This window comes from Halyomorpha halys, unplaced genomic scaffold (assembly GCF_000696795.3).
Source record: "Halyomorpha halys isolate HHAL.00 unplaced genomic scaffold, Hhal_1.1 Scaffold1530.1, whole genome shotgun sequence".
In the NCBI taxonomy this organism is placed as follows: Eukaryota; Metazoa; Arthropoda; class Insecta; order Hemiptera; family Pentatomidae; genus Halyomorpha; species Halyomorpha halys.
The window spans coordinates 58,772-82,046 of NW_027116139.1; the positions used below are offsets into that span (position 1 = coordinate 58,772).

Sequence of the window (23,275 nt, forward strand, 5' to 3'; positions counted from 1 at the left end):
TTTTTTGGTGTGTGTGATAGCAGTCTCTTATATATATAGTTCTTTATTTTCTATAGCATTTTGGACTGGGAAAAAAAAAAAACATAATAAATTTTGATTCCACAAAGAGATTGCTAAGTTAAGCAGTTTTCGTGAGACAATGGCAGTTATTCATTTAGTTAATTTGCTATTCACATGAAATGGCTCTTCAACTCGAATCGTCTACATGAACCTGCTCCTTCATGGATAAAACTCAGTCGAAATCCTTTCCCGTGAAAGCGACCATAATTCGGAAGGATTTTTTTGTAAATTTGCAATTCAGATAAGTTACTCTGCCGCCTGATATTGTAGCAATGATATTCATATTAAATTAGCATTGACTCAGAACTTAATGCTTTTCTTATGCAAAACTATTCGGTACATTCCTAGTGTTATTCCTTTACGGCTATTTTTATTTTTAAAACAGTTCTTATAATTTTTTTCTCACCTTGTTTAAGCCGCTTGAACTGGTTTGGAGTGGTGCGTGCCTCATACGATGATATAAATGCAAAATTAATTTATTTTTTATATTTATAACTAAAAATTGAGATTTATAGCTTTATGATTTTATCATCTTCCTGGCAGGTTTGTTTTTATTCCCGTATGTAAATTTTTAGTCAAAAAATGTAATTGGTGAATATAACATTCAATTTATTATCTCAAACGTGTACTGTTGGAAGTAATGCTTAGGTTTTTTTTCTATTATTAGCATATTTTTATCACAAATCTTTGATTATCATCAGTATTATATTATCATATCATTTGTAAAGTATTTTATTTAGTTTATAATGTATAAGTAACAAATTAATAAATCAACAAAGCAATTATTTTATATTGTTAATACCTGATTTTTTCTCTAATAGTTTTTTTTTTTATTTATTGTCTATGGGTAATATGATTTAATAAATGACAGGATAATGAATAAGAAAACTATCCAGTGGTATCAGCTTCCTGACATTTTTTAACTTTCTCACGTTGGTAGGTCTCTTTTACATTTTCTTTTTCACGTTCTTTTTAAGCTCCTCGTTTTTTTTCAGGCATGAGAGTCGTGATCATTTATTCTATTAGCATGTTTTAGTGTCATAGTTTTCATTGTGCAAATGTTTGTAGTAAATTCGTTTATAGTATTGCCGAGTTACCGTTGGATTTCGTAAGCGAAGTTATTTTATTAACATATATTACATATTACATTCGTATATTATATTACATAAGTTATGATACATAGATGATAAGTCTTCGAGTTTTTTTATTGGAAATGTTGCAGTGTTTTTATGTTACTGTTTAACGATAGGGTAAATTTGTAGTGCTGGTAAATCTTCAAACTGGTTTTATCAAGTCTCTACTTGTCAGAATCAAAAATGCATGAGATTTAGTTTCAGGTTTAATGACTAGCGTTTTTTCTCAGTATGTGAGTCCCATGCCATTCTCCTATCAAGTGTTAGTCAAAAATTTTGAATTCTGTCTATTCACGGGTTATTAAGGTAAATAAGAGTGCAAAGGAAATATTTTAGTACTTCTGTTGAATCTGGTTTGGGGGTTGACTATGATTTTGTGATAAAACAACGGAATGTAAACTTGACCTTTCCCCCCCCCCCCCAAAAAAAAAAACGTTGTAATTTTAATGAGGCCTGTATGGCATTTTGATGTTTTGTAATTATTGCCACTGTCTGTGGTTGGTACCTGTTAAAATGTCGGAACATCGTGGAATGTTGTGTATGTCATGCATTGCATTTGTGCAAGTATTGATCCCTGAAACACATCTGCAAGAATCGATCTTATTTAAGATTCTGCCAAGCCAAAAAATCTTTTAAAAAAGAGGTTGCTGAACTCATCTCGCCGTTTATACCTTTCTTAGCCATCCTAAGTAGCACATTAATAATGATATATGTAAATTCGGATGCCCCATGGGATCTCCTACGGCCCAGATTTTATCTCATTTATTTTGAAGATTTATTAGATAAAGCAATACCATAAATCTCATTTCATAGATTATTTATACATAAATTTGTCGACGATAGAATAACCGCGATACCAACCAAGAACAACGAAAAAGAAATGGTTCTAAATGAATTCAATAAATTTTCTTCCAGATTAAATTTTACCGTAAAATTGTAAAAGTAGAAAACAAAATACAATTTTACAAGTGCATTTAATTAGAAAATCGAATAGGGAAATAAAAACAATCTGGTTGCTAAAACTCATCCACTCTGAAGATATATAAATTATGCCAGCGAATGTACAAACCCATATTTAATAGCATAGCAGATCTCCTTCAAGCATATGGGTTGGAGATACCCTTACAAACTGGTTTGCCAATTACTAAAACAAACACTTAACATTAACATTAACACAACCTAAACCCCAAGAAACCAGTAGAAAAAGATACTATACAAAGCCCCCCAACACTCACAGAGAGGATATCAAAAACTGCGAACAATAAAATAATTGATTACGCTGTTATATACAAAACAACGGTCATACCAATGACTCCAAATCATTTGACCCGTTATGGTATGTTTAGTGTTAAATTCTTACTGAAACTTTAATAAAATTAGGGAGGTTTTGGAGCTTTGGCAGAGGTAAGTTGGCAGATCAAAACGGTTCAAATTGTATTTTATTGATTTTCCACTATCCAATTACATTGTGTTCTAAATGTACATTAATACCCAATTATATTGGGCTCTTTATTTTAAAGCCTATAGATGAACGGTTTTTAATACAGCGCACGAATTAGGCACGGGTCAAACCTGAATAAATACGAAGATAGCCGCCTTGGTCACAAACAAGGTAAATAAAGAGTTTGAGGATACAATAATCTTTCAGTTTGTAGGTGTGTCTTGAATTCTGTTATACCGCGCCAGGAGTTCCGCGGCATACTGACCATTAGACTGTCTCGGTTTCTTCGTTTCTCTGAACATCATGAATATATCCTCTTCTGGGGTCCACCGTCCTCCTCCGAATGCCTTCTTTAATCTTTCTTTGATGACCTTCCAGGAGGTCTCTTCATCTGCCTGAATCTGATTGAGGATATTTCTTTTCACACGGCAGACTACCGCTGCTTTCAGTGCTTTTGCATCTTCGTTGTCCAATAGATCCTCCGACATCTTTGCTTCTATTCGCCCCATCAGGCGGTCACCCCCTTTTAGAAAATGATTTAATTCCCCAGTCTCTCCGGTGAATTTTTCTAGGTCCGATACCGCCTTTCTCAGGTCCTGGGCTGTTGCCGTACGGACCTTTATCCATTCTAGCGTCGTGGCATGAAATTGCGCTAAAGAGACTTCTGGTAATGGTTGCATCACCTGTGCAGGTGGGTTGGCAGCTGCTAAAGCTTGGTTGACTGCAGCTTGAGGTTCGTTGTTTTGATTCATATTCTCTAGATTCAGAACTGCTTTTCTCACTAATCCGTTACTGGTCATAATTCAAAGAGAACAATGAAAAAAAAAATTCTATTAGACTGAAAATTAATCCGGTGTCTAAAGATCCCGGGTTTCGGCACCAGTTAAGTATTGGCGAAAGCACAATGTCAAGAAATAGAAAAAGGAAAAAGATCTAACTCGCTTTAACTGCTGTAAAATACTGATCTATTTGCGGAGCCTGTCCGTCTATATATATACAATCGGTCAGCTGTTCTCGATCAGCTGATATGGACCTGTCAGCTGACAGTCCGTAACTTATATACAAAATATTAGGGAGTTATATAAATAGAAACATTGCGGGTCTATGCTGTTGGTGAATTTAAATTGTTTCTTATATTTGTTATACATTTATTCGGATAGATAAGGTTTATTCTTACATTATATAAATAGATTACTAATAAACAATGCTGATTCATCCTAGGTTAGCTTCGAGCTAAAATCTCTAAAAGAAAAAGAAAATTGGTGGCAAATCTACTTATTAAATTTTAATTTCTAATTTTAGGATATATATTATTATGACAAAAAAGATACCATGACAATTTAGTAATAACCAACCAGGAGAATAGTGCTCTGAAAATTAGAAAATCATTAAACATTGAATTATACTTATTAATTTTAAGATTTAATTTTAACATATTATTTCTCCTTTCCAACCAACTTTTATAGTAATAAAAGTGGTTAGTGTTCATGGCCAATTTTAGAACTTCAGGTCTGTCGGAGCTTTCAGATTCCCGGAAGCTATTAAACTTTCTTTATTGATATTTTTATTTTGAGTTTTATCTGTCCATGACAATATTTTTTTCTCATGGAACTATTTTGAAATATCCTGCAAGCTGTTCTAACACGATAAAAAAAATTAATGATCGGAATAATTATTAATAATAAAATAATTTAGAAAAAGTATAATAATTATGTGGCTGTGGGAATTACAGTGCTCATGGCGAGAAGGACAGCAATAAGACATTGCTTTATAATTATATAATTATATTTACCATAAAAAAAGTGTTTCGTAAACCTTGTTTAAAGTACATAAATATCAAGTAAATATTATACAATTTAAAGTAAAATATTTACTTTAAAAAATCCATCCGAAACGTTGGAAGCATGGTATAAAAATGTAAAATTAATAAATAGAGAAACTAAAGTAAGAAGGCTAATAATTCCTATAATAGAAAAAGTGCAGTAAAATCAAAAAATTGCTTTCGAATTATGAACTACTAAAAATAAATTACTGTTACTTGGTCCTAAGACATATTTTATTTTCACAGTGATTGGGAGAGGAAATAGGAAAAAAAAAAACTAGCAAAATTCAATAGATTAATTATTAGTACTCTAAATAATTGTTGTTTTTACATTGTTAACATCTGTCTGAACACAGCTCCGTATCCGTGCGCCTAAAACGTGCTACGATGCATAACAGCAAATAATGCTCAAACTGTGAAAGAGACCTTGGCTATTTATAGAAAACTGACAAACAAATAAGAATAAAAGACGAGCGATGGCGCTCCACACTCTTGCACAAACTGTAATTGCAGTAGGATGCGATTGTGCCCGATAGATCTCTCCTCAGCTCCTAGTGTAAGGTAGTGGGCCTCGGTCAGAATCCTAATCGTTGAGCAGACAAAAAGTATCCAATCGTTTTTTCGACCACTTACATTTTTTGTCCGAGCCACTTACAGGTAGTTTCTTCACAAAGGAAAAAACGAAAAGCGTTCATTTGACTAAAAGCCTTCACAGTTTCTCTTTGAGGTGACCATCGATACCAAAGAACTGTCATGTACAGGTACTTGCCTTTATGGATCGACTTTCTTCAACAGTCTTTCTTACCTCCGGCTCCTATAAACTATCACAATCGAAACGATAGTGAAAGAGGTATCTTAGAATTCAGGACTATTGAAGTGTATGTGTGTGTACATCAGAAATATATTTAGTGCTTAGGTACCACTTTCAACGAAAATCTCCTAATATAAATTATGAATTTTTTTAGGTAAAACCTAAGAGAAAAGAAGAAAAATAAAAAAAAAAAAACAAAAAAAAAAAAACCAGTCGATAAAACAAGAAAAATTGAGGACAATTACATGAAAAATAAATAATAAAAAAATATTTGGTGAGGTAAATTTTTTTTTTCTTCCGAAATTCATTCGATTTTATAGAATTTTGAGGTGAAAATTGTTTTAACAATCACATAAAGGCTGTAAAATATTTCATCAAATGTATGTTTTTCTTTAAAATAATCTCGTTTCGGCTGTAAATCCATGCTGATTTTTGCTATTTTCTTAAACTGAATTCATTTTTCATTATACCCTATGAAGGCTTTAGAGCCAAATCGTGGCTGTTTTAAAGAAATATACATTTTGTGAAATATTGTGCGGTCTTTTTACTATAGCGATATAACCTTTTTGAACCGGAACCCTAACATTGAATTTAATATGAGAGGGTCGTACACCACCTTAAATAAAAAATTAAATAACGTCGAAAATATGTAAAAAAAAAAAAAAAAAATGACTAATATAAGTTTTTTGCATCTCCAGGCTTGGAATATAATCCATAAACATTTAAAAACAGGCCTTTCAATCGCTAAAAAAATCGGTTCTCATAAAACATGCATAAAATTATTTACCGCCAATTTATTTCTGACTACTCTACTCCTACTTGGATTTTATCGATGCTTAATCTGCGTAGTTAAGAATTGATTTTGTTTCCATCACTTCTGGCTGTTCGTCTTGGTCAATTTTTATTCTTCCGTTTCATTGATAAAGGCCCGCCACGTTTTTCGAAACGTTCGCAATCATTTAATAATTTAATTGTATTTAATAATCAAATATTGTATATTTTATTTTGTACTTTCCTCTAACGCCAGCTGCTTAATTAATGTGATGGAAATCAGAGTAGATCAACACACTGGCAATGGTCAGATTCTCTACTCAAGTTGAGTGTTTGCGGCTTAAGCGCACTGGCGCACTACTAGCGATGCGGCGAGAGGGATGCGCTGGGATCTTTTGAGCTCTGTTCTACCCCTCATACGTGGGAATAGAGTGTCTCAGGGATCCTCAGGTCGATTGGGTAAATATTGTATATAGGAGTGTTAATGTGACTACAGATTCTTTTATTTTTATCATTATTTTTTTTTTTCATGTACGTTTGATTATGTTCATTTTTTTTATCCTTCTGTTTGTATATATTTTAAGAGAGATTTTATTTATTTTCATGTACTTTTATTTTGGTTATCTATTTTTCATTCTTATTTTATTTTACTAAGAATGTGATCATTTTTCACTATTACCTATAGCCCAGAACGGTGTGGCAGATTGTAATATCTATCAATAAATAAAGTTCAATTAAAAAAAAAAAAAATACACATACATCTTTTTGGGAAAAACTCTTATGTATAAAATTTTACAAATCTTTGTCACACTGCTTTTGAACAGTTTTCGAGGACATTCTGTTACGATCTTAAGAATATCGTTGGACTACTTCATATTAGTGGTAAGTAGATGAAAACTAACTTTACGAAAAATACAACTAAAGGTTCTCTCTTTAAGAAAATTAATTGAAATGTGATTTAAAAAAAAAAAAAAAAAAAAGAGAACCTTCATTTTATTTTTCGTAAAGTTAGTTTTCATCTACTTAGCACCACTGTGAAGTGAGTCATCGATATATTAGTTTTATTAGATTGAAAAATTAGATTTAGTCTCATTTTCTGTAGAAAATACTATATTGTGATATATTATAGGCCAATTTGTTCTCAACGCCTCAATTCAAAATTTATTATTTGTTCCTTAATTTATTCCTTCTTGGTTCCTTTACTGATTTCTCTGCACTCAATTTACTCAAATACTCAAACATACAACGTGTTCTTGAATATATGCCAGGCGTCTATAAGATTTAGTAGCTTAGTGTACTGACTACTAAATCCTCGCTGACAGACTGACAGGAGTAGGCCCGCCATTATCCACGTTACAATGGCACTCTATGTTTCCAATATAATCTAGTTTCCTACATCAGGATCTGGCTGACAGCAACCTGACAGTCCCGTGTGCTCTTCTGCCGTGTGGCGGTGTTCACTTTATCGGATAGGATTTCTCAGGTAGTGTCATGAAAGTCAATTAGCTATTTAAATAACAATACATTAACGGTATTAAATAAACAAATATGACTTAACTCTTTGCTTCGGGTGGTGTAGTTCCAATCTGTTTTACTTACTCTGAAGTAATTATCTTCAACTCTCATTGTATTTTCCCCGTAAATATTCCACTTTAACATGGTGTGGAAGGTCATTATAGAGGACTGAGGGTGCATTTTATATCAGTTGTTAATCCCTAAAACACTTACTTTTATAAATATTAATATAAAACTTCATATCGTATATGCATATTCTCAGATTTTCGTTTATAATTGTAAGAATGTACATTAGCAGAAATTGTATCTTTTCATTTATTATTTTTTAGTTTAATTGTATTTGATTTTTTATAAATATTTTTTCTTTTTATTTATTATCAGAAGTCATCTTATGTTTTATGACATGACATTAGGTTTTATATAATTTTTTTTTAATGCATTCTGTTAATTTTGTTGTTTTTTTGTATCTTTTCAAATTCATTGTTTTATTTTATTTTAAAAAGTTTTGTAATTTCATCTCTATTTTGTAATTTCGTGTTTACTCTAAAGCTAAGGCACCTCTAAAGCCTAATTTTGATGCCTGTATATTATTCTAACGGGATCAATCCCAGAATCAATAAAGATTATTATTATTATTAAATATACATTTATGTATGTATACAGGGTGTTTAAACGACAATTTGGTGGATTTCAGTTATAGTGAATAAAGTTTTTTTGTAATTCTACCAGTTTTTCTCCAGCCAGCTTAAGTTGGGATTTACCTGTATTTGCGGCATGGATTTTAATAGAAAATGTAATTTAAAAAAAAATATATTGATATTTTTTCCCATCCGCATCCTGAAGGTTTCAACAATTTTATTTATTTTTCCCCGTTTTTGACGATTTTCGCGCAATGGTGATGAAAATTATTTGAAAATTATATTTAATAAAATCTAGTCATCACAATTTGAGTAAATCGGCCCGAAGAAAATACCTAAATGTCACAATAATGGATTATTATGACAAATTTAATGCCCAAATGATTTAGTTCTTTACAAACGATAGATGATTTTCTATGAGAATCTTCATTATTCATGATGTTGTTAAATGAAAAATGTTTTACCATGTTAAATGTAGTCCTATAAGTATAGGATTGTGAGCAGTCCTATTTAAAGTAATTTTAAATGTTAAATCCATAAGAGCTCCTAGCGGATTTTTTGGGTAACTTGTTTTATAACCTTTCCTTCCAAAGATTCAAGTTATTGGGAATTTATTTACTTCCAAGTTTTGTTTAATTTAATTTATTACAATATGTCTAAATTAAGTGAAAAGTGAAAGTTGTGTGAAATTTTGGTCACTGAGTGCCTTATTGATATTCTAATATATGAGGAATAGAATCAAGATAATTAGCAACTATTATTACGTTACTATTATTTTCAGGCATTTATTTGTTATTTTTAAAAACATCCTAAGCAATACTAGCAAAATCAAAACACAAACTACGAGCATGTAACCTAATACAACAACAAACAAAACGGTGACGAGCTCAGCTGGTTTGTTGCGTGACGTCATTCTCCATTTAACAGACCTAGTAACAGACTCTCAAGCATGTTACATGTTATATCGTTTTAACATGGTAAAAGAAAGAAATATTTTTCCATTTAACATGTTAAACTAAATATCATGAATATCCCCATTGTAAGTATCTCCATGGAGGTACTTCACAATACACATCCGTTGGAACTACCTGATAAGAACTGTTGTGGTTTACAGAATCTACTCACTACTAAAAGAAACATCCTTTATCATGAGTAAAATAGCATAAAAATAAGTTTTAATTTTTATATATATGTCAAAATATTTTTCACGGATCCTTTATATCTTAGATGCATTTTCCATTCGGTACCCATGATTTTCTTTTAGTTCCTCCATGAATCCTTTGATAGTGAGAAACAAAAAATATCTAAAGGGCGGAATTGTTGATATTCATATATTTTTTATCATTATTTTAAGGAAGACCTTTGACAAATCAAAAACTTTTCTCTATTACATAATTTCAACTTTTAGCTGTCAAATATTCTTTTAGTGTTAATAGCCTGTCCATATACCGTTTGCCTTTTAGTCATGTAATTTATTAGCCTGTTAATGAAGACATTTATGATTTAATCGAAAGTCAACAAGTTATTTGTCGAAGGTTGTTTAAAAATCAGGCAGTTGACCTGTTGACCCTTACGTTCTCTCCATAGAAGATGTTCGCCGCACTCATAACAAAGTGCCTCTCATCTGCAACCTGTAATAAACCTATTTATTATGCTCAATTATTTATTACCGCTAACTCCATAAAAACTTAAACAGTGAAAAACCTCCTAGGGTTTAAGATGCTTTTATGGGCTTCAGTAGGTGCAATCTCCTTTCTCCGAGATGGAACTCTTTCTCGAAGTGCCCAGTCATTGGATGGGGAAAGGACCGCTTCTGCGAAAAGCATTACCGATGACTGGGACTTTGAAAGTCTGTTCTCAGGAAGCGGTGAACAATTGAAATTGTATTCTATTAGTTACGAAGTTAATTAATTAAATTAAAACGTTTCTTAAAAAAAAAATTTTCACCCTTCTATTAATTTCATTATTTCAAACAAAACCATATGTATACATAATAATACTAATACATAATAAACATAAATGTCCTTTCTTTGCCTGAAGGGCATTTTAAGGTAGGTTCTGGGATCCGCTGTGTGCAAGATATCACTGTGGCGCTTACTGGCCGTTTGCTTTGTCACGAGTGGGAAGGGACTCTCTACTAGTGATGGATGGTTGGGTTTAGACTGAGTGGCGAGCACGTCGACCAAGGGAACAGTGCCTTGCCACCTCCCAAGTCTATTTTTTCATACATCCTTTATTAAAGAGATAAATAACAGAATTAATATATATCTAAATATATCGCAGGTCGATTTATTATTTTATCGTAACATCCGATTAAGGCAGTTAACAACATGTAGCTAACGCCAGTGGAGTATTCGAAAGGCGAGGAACGTTCCGTTAGTTAGGTGAGAAATAAGACGGCTTTAGACTGCAGAGTCCAAAGCCCTTCCCTTGTCGAAGACCTCGACTAAGGAAACAGAGCTTTGCCACCTCCCAAGTCTCGGTAGAGGGGCGATATCTCGACAAAGGGTTATAACAAGTCTTCAATCCATCAAAAAATTTGTGAAGTGCCTGGGACTTATGAACTCCGGTACAGTGGGAGTTGGAGCTCTTCACGTAGGATTCTATTCTTATCCCTCTGAAGCATAGTTCCTCTGATGATTCTTGGAAGAACAGATCCCTGAAAACCCTGCAGTCTGGTCAGCGATGTCTTATAGAGGTGTCTTATTAAAGGTCCATCATGGAGAAGAGTCGGTCTAATTATCGCTTTGTAAATTCGTAGCTTCAGGCGTAGTGAAAGCTGCAGTGAAGTGAGCAGATGGTGTATTCTGAAGGGACATGACGGCCGTGCGGGTTTCGGCGCAGGTCCCAGTGCGGTCGGTTCGAAACGCTGTGGGTTCGATTTGGACCTAGGGCAGTTAACATTCATTTTTCTGCGGTCCCGAAGAATGAATCTTGGCACTCCCACCTTGCTTAGTGCACGGTTGCAACTCAGGTAGCCGCCATGGGTTGGCATAAGGGACCAATTCGTTTCACACTTCTCACTCTGGCTAAAATAAAAGTTGTATTGTCCATCTAGTTTTTCCTCCCCATTTTGGGGGGAAAAAAAAAACGTTAAACCTAATAACAAAATAATCTAAAACCAAAAATGTTTGAATAGCACTCATTGGAGTTAACCACGGTAAAGTCAATTTATATTGCTCTGCAATTTGAGGATCTTTTAGGCAAACTCTTTTAATGATAAAAGAAACTGTGAATGATGGTTATGGCATTGAATACAATGTTATTTGAAGCTCTTTATGTCTTTAGGATTCATACCACTCCATTGATTTTCGGTTAGCATTAACCTAGTCTTTATTCATTGTACTACTTAATATCTATTGTCGGTCCTTTTTGAATTAATTTGTAATACCTATTTTACGACAATAGTTGAAAGTGATATATTTGTTATAAAATAAATTATTAATTAATAATAATGCTTTAAAAAATTGATGAACATTCTTTTAGTTTATCTAAATTTATTATAGTGACATCTCATGTAAGTTAAATTTTATAGAAAACGTTTTGTAACAGCTATTTTATTTTTTACTTTTTTATTTTTAACTAAAGTAAATTATTTTAGATTTTTTAGACAATTTTAATTTTTTTTAAATTTGTATTTATAGGAATTACATGTATTAACTTTTCATTGATTACTAGTCAATTAAATAATAACTAACATAAAATTATTTTTAAAAAAACAAAAACGGATCGCACTATTTGACCTGATTCCTTAAATTGCTTTCATTGAAGTTAATGATTCCTTAATTGAGCCAAAATATGCAATAAGGAACCAACCTATATTGTTGTGAAGTGTTTTAAGCTATATCGATGATTTTTCAAAATTATTCGGTGTTACATGAACCCAAAGCTATATATGTATATATATATCACTAGTAAATATAAAAAGAGCTCTGGATTTTATTCTGGTAATACAAGAAATAACAATTTAGCAACTTTTTTAATTTAAAACAACAAAAAAATATATTAGTTGGATATAAAGTTAGTATAGTGCTGGAACCGGTGGACACAATGAATCCAGACATATTAAATAATTAATATAACGTATTAACACATTCAAATTCACAAACAACAACTTGGTATTGCATACAAATAGTAGATATCGGAGGAGAGCGTCTACGACAAAGCAAAATATTGCTGTGGCGTATATGTTGTCGCCTCGTGTTGTACTTGTGAACGATACGAAACTATGCAAAATGTTTTTCCTTTATTTTTCTCTTGGGAAACTGTGCTAATAAACTTAACATTTGATATTACAAAAACATTAGTGGCGACTCCCTCAAATGAGCAATGTCGTGACTGACAGAACTCGGAGACATGGAGCGATGAGCAGAAGACACGCTGTGTTGTCCATGTAATGGTTTGATGGCTTCATAAGTACCCTGTCGATGATAGTTCCCCATGTTGTCTTCTGCAAAACATGAGAAACTATGTCTTCTGCAAAACATTTTTTTTGCGAAGAAGTTGTGCTTGTCAACAAATCGCAGTTTTCTACTATTCCTGTGAGTGGATCATGTCAGATTGGTTTTACATGAACTCAGTGGAAACGTTGAATAATATGACGAAGTGAATAGTTCGTCATATTATCCAACGTTTCAATCTACATTACAGGTCATAGTAATGCCGAAGTAAACAAAATACAAAAAGTTGTGTATTATGATAGGTTTATAAAATGTACATTGTAATAATTAAAAGAATATAGAAATTGAACTATATAAAATAAAATTATAATTCATATCTTCAAATTAATTAAAATTTATCTTAGTAATTAATTCATTAAAGTTAAGACTAAAACATCTTTAAAATTTTATCACATAAGATTGTTAGAATTTTACATAATTCTCAAAATTAAAATCCGTAAAATCAAAAATTAATAAAATTAAAAAAAAACGTATTTGCTTTACATAATTTTCTATATGTCATTGTAGTCCTACCCCTTTGGAATATCTTCTGTATTTTTTTTACTTTGCCCTGATGGAAATCTGAATTGTTGATCGGAACCTTGGTTTTTAATTAGTTATTTTTTTCTCTACTATTTCAATTACCTTACTTATTAATAATTAGTAGTATAAATATAAATAAAATAACCAATTTCAGGACAAATAACTATTTTTTTTTTTTTTTTTTATTTTCAAATCCTCTTTATTGATATATAGTTACGATTACAAATATACCTACTAAAAAAAAAAACTGGTACGGAACGCACAGTATGCAAATCCCACCACAACTCCATTTCGAGTGGTGTACTTCCTCTGACTCTATATTTCAATCATGAGAAAGCGAAAATAACAATTAAAACATAGTAGTTCTATACTAAATTAAAGTATACTTCCTACAAAAGTTGTTATGGTTTTTGTTTTCTAAACCATGTAGTTTCTAAGTCAAACAATAGGACTTTTGACAAATAACTATTTGTATCTGACTGTGTACTTCACAAGAACTTGAAGATAATATTTTTTGAGAATAGAACAGTAAATAAATGGAGAAGAAAATATTTTATTACTTTTTTCAAGTATTAATGTTGGGTCACTCGTAGCTCAGTGGTTAAGACACAGTCTTACCAAGTTGATGTATATTGGCGGTGCCGGTTCAAATCTGGCCTGGGACGTTGACTTTTTTCATTGAGTGGCAGTTCCACAAAATGATGAACTTTGACCTCCAACTATGGTTAGGCAGTATAGGACTCCAATGGGAGTCTTAGCCAAAAAAAATAAAAAATATTTAACATATTATATCAAGATAACTGAAGATGTTCAGTTAAATAAATTCAGTTTGATTACTCATGTTATAAAATTTGTTACAAAACATGCAGTTCGGTTTTTACAGTTGTAAATAATTAGTTATTTCACTATGTTAGAATTTATTGCTTTATCATAATTATGGGTTATCAATTATAAAATCGGGCTAAATTTTATTTTCTTGAACCATTTTGATTAATTGTGTTATAATAAACTAATTATAGCATTCGACTTCAATATTTAATCAATTATAATCATATAATCGTCACATAATATTATACTATTACTATTATTTTTATTTTATACCAGATCGGCCTGGTGGACCTTACATGGTTGATATAACCGTTATATTATATATATATTTTTAACAGTTGATTATGGGGGGGTATAGTCTCGTACAAAAGTACTAACTATATACAATGTTCATATTAAAAGAAAACAATTAAATAAAATAAATAGATAACACTAATGTTTCTTAATAAAAGGGGAAAGTAAAATTAATTACAAAAAGTAATGATATTAGTACACTTAAATAAAACAAACAATTGCTCTCTAATAGTAAAAAGAAACAAGTTAATTTGAAAAAAGGACGAGATAAGAAAAGAGAAAAAAAATGAATAAATAAAGTGAGTAATATTAATAATAATAAGTTAAATAGAGGTAGTGTGGCTATGAATTAATTTTATATTTATTAAAATTTAGACAGAATGTCCTGCAGCAGTCTGGGATTCAGTCACATAATATTGTTTTTGAAATATTGGTTCACCAACAAAATTTTGACAATATAGAAAAAAAAATTTCGTCCAAAATAAACTAAAACTGATCTTATTTCCGAGAATTTACTTACGCCTTCATACTTGTTTTCTCTGGACCTGACCGACAGCGTTGGTGATATAATCTATAATTTATTTTAATCCTGTTCTATCACTTCTGGGAATCGTTCCTGGGGTTCATTTCATTTTCAAATGTCAACTTGTTCACTGGATTTCGTTTGAAATGACTTCCAAGGGATAGCGCATATTCGGTCGCTATAGGTTGGCGATATACCAATTACTACACACATTACGTAAACGCGAAACGGGAATTTTAAAAATTCAATTATTGCTACCTTGCTCTAATAAGTTGCTTTATTTGGATGATTATTTAATTTTACAATAAAAATAAATAAGTAAAATCTAAAAATCACGGCTCCATAAATATTGTTCACTATAGCCGATACATCCTTATAAATGAGGCGGTTTTACGCGATATCTAGTGTATATTTCGAAATAGAAAATTTTGCAAAGAATTTTTTTTTTGCTAAATGTTTAAGAAAATAGGATAAATGTGTAATTTTACTTAACGACAGGTAAAGGATTTGTAATAAAATAAAATGCTCTTGTCCTCATATTCTATTCCTAACTAATATTTGAAATAATTTGTTTTTCAAAATTTTCAGGATTACACTTTTTAATTAAAGAGAAATACAGAAATTCTGTATAAAATAGTTACGCTGTATTTTATGTCCTAAATTCCTGATACAATTTTTATTTGACCAAGCCTTTGGATCAAAATTGAAATAATTGGCAAATTATTTTAGGTTTTTTTTTTTTTTTCAATTATGATTATTAGAAATTGCCTTTTGATATTTTATTCTTACATTATTTATATTTTTAAATTTCAGATTTTTACTATGAGCCACTAAGCCCATTTTCATATCATGTTATATTATCATAAAGGGACTTATTCATGGCTAAATAATGAATATAATAATTGTTAAAAAAAAGTATCTCTAATGTTGAAAATTTAAGAAGTCCTATTGAAAAAAAGAAAAATGATTACAAAATAAAGAAAAATCTACTAAAATTACAGTTGTAGGTCACTGAAGAAATTCCAATGAACCAAGAAATTCGAATAAACGGGATTTCATTCATAAATGAGTAACAATTACGTCTAATAGATTTCTGAATGGGGGATACGATGGTTAAGACAAAATTGGAGCAAACCTATTTTAAACTGCTCAAAATCGCTGTTGAAGGTAAACTTAATTTTTTCTGAACATCTGACAAAAAATATGATTACTCATTTTTCCCTTGTGGTCTCCCAATGAACATTGGCTAGAACTAACGAGGAATTATCTTACATAGACAACTTTTTTACGTTGAATTCAGTTTCAATTTTAGACTATTGCATATCATTTGACAAATGTTCAGTTACTTGTTTCTCTAAATTGAATTTCGGGGGTGTGACCACCCCTGGGAAGGGATTCTAAAATTGAATTTAGATGCAGATAGGGAGGGAGGCGCCCTATAAATAACCAACTTACCCTAATTTGGAGGAACCCTTAAGGAAATTAGATGTAATAAACACCGCTTCTGTCGGTGTCTGCATTAATACCATTTATTTTATTTTACCTTTTATCTAAAATTTTTTTTCAGTTTATGGTTTATTATAATATGAAGATATATAGTAAATAGTATGTAGGTATATAGTTAATTATAATATACAAAATTCAGTCTGAATTAGTGATACATACAGATATGGTCCCGTTAGTTTTTTTTCAAATTTATCCTAATTCTTCTTTAAAAGCTTCAGCATTTTCTGCATTGCTAGAAGAGTTAATTGTTGGGTTTGAGTCTTCATCCAAATCTTGGTCTCTCGACAAGTAAATATTTTCTGTAAGATGTATGCGAATTTCGGATGGAATTAAAATTATGCAATACGATACTTACTGAAGTCCAAAGGTACGACTAATGAAAAAAAAATTGTGATTTTTTCACACATTTTCTTTAAAAACCCGCCAGAAATTGCTACAGATTTTCTGAAAACTGACTTTGTTTGCAGTGGACCGTGCGAGGTTAATCCGGTATTGAGTGAAAGCGAGATCATCCAAAGCGTTTAATTGAATCTTGCTTGGGATGCAAATGAACTGGGATCGCTACACGTGGCCTTCCAACCAATCTGTACCTAATAAATTACTTTCTGAAATAGCCGCTTCCTCTCCTAACAACCTTCTCAATGGGAATAGTTTAAGTTAATTTATTTTTCTAATTAATTACAATTATTTTTATGAGTCATGTATTATGTAAGGGTTTACATATTGATTTTTTCTTCTTTATAAAACCTTTAATAGAAAATTTGTGTGTGTAGCATATTTCGGGGTAGTGTCGAAGTAGTATCTGTTTAATACTTTATATATATTACTGTTAAATAATCCCATCTTTAGGTTTTGAATTCGTACTTGAAGTACTTCGACTTGCCATTGTTAAGTACCAGTGTTTGCCTATTTCAATGTTAAGTGCATTTATGGAAGTTATTTTTTTTTTTATTTTATTAATTTAAAAAATTACATCCGATATAGCCTGACCAGGTGACATCTATTGATAAAACATATCGATCGATGCCAAAACAACATATAAATAATAGACATAGGTGAAATTATATTTATTATTATTATTATTATGAAATTATATTTAAAATTATTACAATTTTGACTATTAGGGCGTTGTGGAAGGTATACAATTTTAAAGCTTGATAAGTGAATTCAATATGAATCAATATGAATTGATCTTAAGTATTACAACTAACAATTTAATTAACAATTACTAAAATGAAAACAATGTAAAAAATAAAAATAAAATAATAATTTCTAACAAAATTAAATTATATTAAATAAAAAATTATAATAATAAAAATAACATAAGGATTTTGAAGTGAATAATAAAGCTGCAAATTTACAACTAGTGGATTAATATAATGATGAGACTAAAACAATATGATCAAAATAAGGATCTAATAATAGCTAAATAAATAATATTTATTACTAAGCATACATACATTGCTAATTCTAATTGTAATATAATAAATAAATTATGTGATGTTAAGAAACAATATAGACAGATCTGGTTATTTGGTGAATCAAAATCAATTATTGGGCTCCTGAAACACTCGTAGGGATCCATTTTTTTGTTTGGCTTATTAGTAGAAAAGTCATTAATAATGGAAATGCAGATAAAATTAGGTACTTTTGAATAATAAGAAGTATATATCTCGAAGTTACTACATATCGCTGCTTTGCTTGAATAATGGGACATCTGACAAAAAAAAGTTTTGATTTATTTTGAAACGGGCTGTGAAATATAGAATGTCCCATGTTAGCAATGTCAAAAAATGACCACAGTCTTTGGAATACGTTTTTTGTGTGATGTGCAAAATCCTTCCTATTCAAAGAAACCGAGCAATATAACGAAATTCAAGAGTAAATGAGATTTAAGTTAAAGGAAGAAATACTTTATATTTTTAAAGATTGGCTTACACTTATTTAACGAGCAATAAGGTAATGAATTATTTAAGTTTCGTACCTCCTCAATTTTGATTTTGTATAGCAGTACATGCTAAATATTTGGTTAGTAGTAGAAAAAGGAGCAATTATGGATGGGAAACCTGACACACAGGGTAGGTTATTTTAAATTTAGTATTATATAAATACAAATTATATAATTAAATAAATACTATTATATTCAGACCGAAAAAGGATGAGTTAACAGAAGAATTTAGAAGGGAACATAACGCTGCATTGAGTGAGCTGCAGCCGGTAAATGTAATTTATGTTATAGCATATGGGCGTGTAAGTTTTTAGGACTTAGTAACTAACGGATCCATAAAATGTTAACAAATGTTGAACGAGAGAGTAAACGTCGGAGGGTTAGACCGAAACGTAGATGCGAGGTTAGCGTTTAAACTGAATTAGTAGATTTGGTTTTATAGGGGCTTCACTATACAGATGTATGCAGAAAGCGGTGGTATCGGGATCGAACATTCGCGCTCCTTAATTTTATTATTATTATAGGAGTAAATGAGAGTTTTAAATTTTATCTATGACTACACATTTACTTTCGTGGCTACCACATACGAAGTTTTTTTATATAATTCTTTTTTTATCTGTCGTCATATCCTGTGAAAGGAATAATTTTTTGTTGCTTTGCCTTATATAGCTTTAAAGCAGTTTTATTGTTTTATTTACCACATATTACTGAAATCCTGATTCATTATTTCGTGTTTGCAAAACTTGTACGATTATTGCAAATTTGTATGAATATCGTATCTATCTGTACATTTTAACGAGTTTTTAATAAAAAGAAAATAGTATTAAGTGACAATAAACAATTTAGAATTTTTATTTTCTCCTTAACGTTCTTATCAAAATAAAATTATTGGCAGTTTTGTTCTTTCATAACATTTGTTTCATAATGTTGTAATTTATTCATTTGGTTTCTTAGCTCTGTTATTTAAATTATTTATCAAATATAATTTTTTAAATATATATATCAAATACATAGCCATACCAAATATATAATAATAGCTTTATAATGATTTATAACGTGTTAAAACGGATATTGCTTGAAATATCTATTTTAAAATCTTTAATATTTCTTTTAATTAACTTCTAAATAATGATTGAAAAAAAAAATTAAATTGGAGAAGCTCATTAATTCTGATATGCGTGTAGTTAATTGAGTAATTTACGACTTAAAAGTGATTGGTTATAAATTTGATTACAAAACTGCATCGAATTGATTACTTAACTTTTTTTTATGCTAAAAGCTGTTAATCGTTACTGCTATCTGTTTAATATAAATGGTCTCAGGAGAAATTGGGTAGAATGGCCAGAGGGGTTAGATCAGAAGAAATAGGACAGAAAATAAAAATATAAAATTAATTTAAATTCTTTATAAATAAATATACACGTACATTCAAAACCAATGTGGACATTTAGAGTTTTATTGCTTTAATTGTGGCACTTCTGACAAAAAATTAATTTTGTATTTGACGTATTGTATAGTTTTTAACATAGACAATGGTTAATTTTTTGAACAAATATATTGACAGTCTGTTGGGGGACAGCTGGTAGAGATACTTTTCTACTACTGTAGAAAAATAAATCCCTGTCTATTATCTTTGGAACACGTCTATTTCAAAATAAAACTAAATTTTTATTTACAATTTTGATTAACGATTCAGCAAAAAAAAACTTATAAAACTATAAGTTCAATGTCCTTCATCCCTGTAGTAATTTATCTTTTAATCATATTTGCTGATTATCAAGATAAAAAAACTATTGCTGACGTATGTGTACTAGTTCAAGTATAGTAGTTCAAAAAAATAATTTTATAATTGACACTTCAAGAATAACAACTTTAGCTACTATATGTTGAAGTATATTAGAGTGATAAGATGTTTTTGGATTTTTGTATATTTATCTGATATTTTTTTTATTATACCTTATTTGACGAATGTTGACTGTAGTTATTTTTAGTATTTAAGGGAATTATGTTGTTGTTTTTTTTGGTCTCTTCAAATTATTTCCTAACGAATCGACAGACTAAAGAGAGCTGTAGATATTTGTTTTTTATTTAAAGTAAAAATTCAAATAATGAACCTAATACTGTTATAATTTAAAGTCAATATATCCAAATACATATCGTCTTTGGGCTTATGGTGGAATTGTCGAAGTGTGTGAAAAGCCCTAAGGGTGCAGCCCAAACTGGTAGGCGTTTCCTTGAAGATTCCACCTTTCTCCGACCCCGCTTGCCCAAATATTCGGAGAAAGGAACATTCTTCTGTCTGGACCTACATCCGTGTCTGGAGGTATCTCTGCAGTCTGCAACTTCACTTCATTTTGCCTTAACTGATAGTACAAGAGCCCAAGAGGAAAAAAAAGGCAGTTATTTCACCCCAATTTTTAATTATTCTGATAATAGTAGTCAAAATTGATGAGTCTGCCAAGTATAGGTAGGGGAATACAAAATGGCGACTATTTCAAAACTTTAATAAAAATGATTTTTTTCTTTCGGAGCTCCTTATCTTTAAAATTTTCCACAACACTAAAAAACCTAATAAAACATCAAATAAAGAAGAGTAAATATGCTAAAATATGAGCCCTAATATAGCCATTTATGTTTAATAGTTCTCAGGATATAGCTTCTTAAAAAGCAACATTTAGTAAAAAATGCACTGAAAAATCAGTAGTTTGTGAATTTATTTAAGAAATTTATATCTCAAAAACAAAAATTCGACGAACAAATATCTTATATAAAGTAGTTTATCTTCGTAAGAATAGTAGTTTTTTTATGATATTTGACAAAATAAATTCACAAAATTTTGATTTCTAACTGTTGGGACAGACATTTTGGATTTATGAAAAACAATATGTCAGGAAGAATTAAACGGGGTAGTAGTTTTCATGATATTCGAATATGAATATGAATTTTTCACGTGAAATTTTGTTCAAATAAATTTTTTTTAGCAATTATCATGTTAACTACAACTCCTATGAAGATCTAAAATAGCTATAAAGTAATCTAATTTATAGCATATTCAGGTAGCTTTAATTTGAGTGCTAGCAGACATATGTACGACTTATGGTTCCTGTGATGTATTTTTCAAGTCAAAATGTTAATCCAAACAGTTAGAAATCAACATTTTGTGAATTAATTTTGTCGAATATCTTGAAAAATACTACACCTACGAAAATTAACGCAATAAACTACTTTATAGTACATGAAATTTTTGAGATTTGAGCTTTTTTAGTGTTGTTGATAATTTTAAAGCTTTAGAGCTATAGAGGAAAACATTTTTCTTTTAAGGTTTCGTAACAACCACCATTTTGTATTCCCTCTACCTATACATGGCTGACTCATCAATTTTGACTAGTAATTATACACAGTTTTCATTAAACAAATAAAAAATTGGGGTGAAATAACTGCCTTCTTTCTCCTCTTGGGCTTTTGTACTATAATGGTTCACCACTGAACGTTTAAAATATAATTTCATATATTTAGGGGTATTCATAATATTGTGTTAAATGTAAAATTTTTTAACATGTTAAATGCCTTAAGTATAGCACTATGAGCAGCCCTATTTAGAATCATGTTAAATGGTAAAAGTATAAGAGCTCCTAGCGGATTTTCTGATCAACATGTTTTGTAACCTTTCCATCCAAAAATTCATGTTATTGTTTACTTCTAAGTTTTTATTAAAGTAATTTATTACAACATGCCTTGAATAAGTGAAAAGTAGAAGTGTAAAAGTTTGGTTACTGATTGTCTTTTTTAAAAAGTCCAAAACAGAAGACAAAAAAAAAAATACAAGTAAGTAACTTAACACGATAACAAATAAACCGGTGACAAGCTCAGCTGGTCTGTTTCGTGACGTCATTCTCCATTTAACAGACCTAGTAACAGACTATCAGCCATGCTACATCGATTCACATGGTAAAAGAAGGAAATATTTCTCCATTTAACATAAGTTCTTCCATTTAACACGCTTTAACATGTTAAACTAAAGATCATGAATACCCCTTTTCATTGACATACAAAAGGGGTATTCATGATCTTTAGTTAATGTATAAACTGTATGGATATTATATTTCCTTCAAGTTTGGCTTAAACATGCCTTAGTTTGAGGATCATCCATAAACGGATCAAACCTCGGTCAAGTTACTTATTTCACTTTATTAGCTTCTGGTTAGTTGAATTTAAAATGAGATCGAAATTTTATATTTAATCATAAAAGAGAACCTATAAAATTATAAGATAAAAGTTATTTCGAATGGAATATATACAGCAACCGACAGTCTTAAGGGCAATGCACCTTCTGTTTGATCGAGGTAAACATTTACTGGAACTCAAGATAAAACAGTTCCCACATCCTAGGTTCCCGACCTAACTTTTCATCGATATTATTGTCCACTTGATACAGACATATATATTGGCAACTATTTATCTAATGCTCAATTATTATTATTTATCATACGTTAATACTTATTGTTTGTAATCTGGTTGATTAATAAGGAGCTCCTATTCCTCGTTAACTAATTTAGGATTAAACTATGTCAAAGAAAAAACTAACTTTGATAGAATGTAGTACAATATAACTTCGTGATTTTTTATTTTAAAGGAATTGTTGTTAGTTGACCGTAGATTAATATGCAGAGATGGTCGGAGTTGCGGCCAGCAAATAAACAAAAACTATTTATTTGTACCGACGTTTCAACCTGAAATAGATAACAAATGGCTAAAAAACAATATAGATAACAATCATCACTTAGTAAACCAAATTTACGCTTCAGACAGTATTTACAAAATTGTTAGGTAACCAATAATTATGATTGATAATTTTATAATTGTTAGCAATGAAACCTCGTATTCTCAGAATTTTTACTCGTGCACCTTGGCTTTTCATCCATTCAAAGAGGGAAGTTCTGCTTTAATCTCTCTCTCTCTCTCTCTCTCTCTCTCTCTCTCTCTCTCTCTCTCTCTCTCTCTCT

At 30.6% G+C, this 23,275-nt stretch overlaps 1 protein-coding gene across 1 annotated transcript in view; it reads left to right on the forward strand.

Moving 5' to 3' along the window:
- LOC106689947 (tRNA dimethylallyltransferase) overlaps window positions 1–23,275 on the forward strand; it is a 236,855-nt gene that overhangs the window by 12,855 nt on the left and 200,725 nt on the right. The gene's annotated exons all lie outside the window — the stretch shown is intronic.